The 2,768-nt window shown below is 37.8% G+C and overlaps 1 non-coding gene across 1 annotated transcript; it reads left to right on the forward strand.

Annotated features, from left to right (window-relative positions):
• The first annotated feature begins 746 nt into the window (after positions 1–746).
• Positions 747–852, forward strand: LOC113593610 (U6 spliceosomal RNA). Its single transcript, XR_003413890.1, has one exon. It is a non-coding gene; the product is annotated as a U6 spliceosomal RNA (small nuclear RNA).
• Positions 853–2,768: the final 1,916 nt, after the last annotated feature.

The following is a 2,768-nucleotide window of genomic DNA, read 5'->3' on the forward strand; positions in this document are numbered from 1 at the left end:
AAAGGTAGCCCGCAAGAGTGGCCAACACAAACACTGCTCTTCTTAACACCTGGGAAGACCTCTTCTGAGAAAGGCATTCTTTAAAGGGCTACACCAAAACCATCAGCTTAAAGATTGTGCCTATCTTAAGAGTCATGAAAATCTTTTCATCTGTTTAAAAACAAGATTTTCTGATCAATTCACTGTACGTGAGAATACCTTCCTAACCTCCCACATACTCACCAGGAAGGGAACTGAGCTCTGTTTAAGGCATAGTTATATCTAGGTCATCTATCCAAATAAACACAATTGTCCCAACTTGTACATCTGATCATATCTGCTAAAACTTTGCTCAGGAAGACACCTGGTTATTGGAGTAGAGGAGGAAGACTAAGTTAATCAAATGATTCCATGTAATTAAAGTTCATTGATGCATCCCCTAGATTTCTTAGCAGTGTGTGCTTGCAAATGAATTGTATTCCACTGGTTCATTTGTTAATTAGTTGTGTGGAACATGAAATTCATTTTTCCATTAAAAAAATACTTATAAAAAGTAGTTACATTTCCAGTCTAGCCTCCCAAACTTACCTACGCATAACTTTGCTAGAATAAAGTAAGTATATTCACAATGGGTTCATATTGCCTTGATGTACATGGTTAAACAAAGTAGAAAAGATAAAATTGAATAATAATTTCATTTTTAAAAAAATGTAACTTGAAGACTCATGCTTTGAAAAAAGATAGTTTTAATAACAAAAGTGATGTATGTGCTCATTCAGCAGCACATATACTAAAATTGGAATGATACAGAGAAGATTAGCATGGGCCCTGCACGAGGATGACACACAAATTCTTAACACAAAAGGCATGTGATAGGAGAAAATTTTCAGGAAAATTCTGAAACAGATTTTGGGAGAAATCGGAACCTTTAGGATCCTATCTCCAATTCAGAAGAGATAGTTAAATCAGAGATAGCAAAGAAAGTCTTGGTGTTTATGGGATTAATTTTCCCCTGACTTCATTCTCTACTCAGATTATAACTTCCTCTGTGGACAATAGATACATGTTGATCTATCTTCCCAGCATTCCTTCCTTCTTTCGCTGATAGTGTCTCAATATTCCTCTATGGGAAATATTCCTACCCTTCCCTCAACTTACGTAGTTCAATAGAACTGACTCCATCTCTGGGGTTAAGAAATGTATTAGGAATTTAGGCTAATCTGAGCATTCCAGTCTTCAGCAGATTGGTCCAGAGATGAGCATGTGACCTTAGTAGTTCCAGTCAGAAAATGTGCATCACTCTTACTATTGTGAAAAAAGACCTTCATTCCCCTAGAGTGTCTAAGATTTTAAGATACAAAGCTGATGCTGCTTATATAAATAAATAAATAAGATTTTAAAAGTCAATCCTATTTGGAAATTAAGCCAACGCAGGAAGGCAGAGCCAAGAATCGTACAAAGATAAATTCCTGACCACAACTTTTAAATCCTTATGCCTCAAACCTATTTATTAAATATAAGAGCCGTTGATTTTTCCTTTGTTTCAGGCATTTTTTCAGTTGGCTTTCCCTTACTTTCAAGCAAAAAACTTTATTTATTTCACAAGAAATGTCAACTACTAGTATATATTTTAGACTACTTCTATAACAGTAGAAGGAAGCCCCATCCAACCTCTCTCCAGATTCTGACACCAGGTGAATTGACTTCTAGATAATGTGAAGGGAATTTGAATTACAGGATACAATAGTTATTTTGTAATTTTTTTTTAATTTTTTTTTCAACGTTTATTTATTTTTGGGACAGAGAGAGACAGAGCATGAACGGGGGAGGGGCAGAGAGAGAGGGAGACACAGAACTGGAAACAGGCTCCAGGCTCTGAGCCATCAGCCCAGAGCCTGACGTGGGACTCGAACTCACGGATCGCGAGATCGTGACCTGGCTGAAGTCGGACGCTTAACCGACTGCGCCACCCAGGCGCCCCATAGTTATTTTGTAATTTTTTATTCATCTATGTATGGCTTTCCTTTTCTCGATTTGGGTCAATTCTTATCATTAATCACCCATTGCTAGTGATATTTTATTCCCCTCTACCTTGCCCCCAAGGTGATTATAGAAATATAACAAAAAGAGAAAGAGGGAATTATAAAAATGCAACAAAGAGAGAAATATTTTTTGTTAGAGAACTGGAATTCTGATCTTCTGTTTCACTATTAATATGCCTGTCCTAACAAAACCACTTTAATCTCTCCAGGTCTTTGTTCCTACATTTGTGTAGAAGCAATGGTGATTCTGTGACTTCTGAAGTAATTGGAGCTGGAAGGGGTAAGGTTGGTGGACCAGGGCTAAAGAAAGATATAGGAACAGGTAAGAAAGGGATTTCCTGAGGTGTGATGGACTGAGGTGAGATCAGAGGAAGACAAGAAATCTAGGCATGCCTTGGACACAGTCCCAGTCAAAGGAAAGACAGTGGTTGAGAAAAGACAGAGCCAAACACTTCCCTGGGGGAGGCCTCTGGCAATGGCCCCAGACAGGGGCTCATAGAGTAAGCATTGCAGACCCATAAGCGGTTGTCTACTGACTGAAGACTGTAAACTTTCCTGAATGCTCTCAAGAAGTCTATGTTTAATAAATCTGGTCATTTATGCGACTCCTATAGTAAAACCCAGATGAGGAAACACTTAACTTTTTATAACAAGGAGGTGAGAGAGAAAGAGAGAGATTTTATGACATGGAATTTTTTTCTCTGAAAATGAACATAACTCTGGCTAATATAAGCAAGAATTTTCAAC

This window comes from Acinonyx jubatus, chromosome A2, assembly GCF_027475565.1.
Source record: "Acinonyx jubatus isolate Ajub_Pintada_27869175 chromosome A2, VMU_Ajub_asm_v1.0, whole genome shotgun sequence".
Lineage (NCBI taxonomy): Eukaryota > Metazoa > Chordata > Mammalia > Carnivora > Felidae > Acinonyx > Acinonyx jubatus.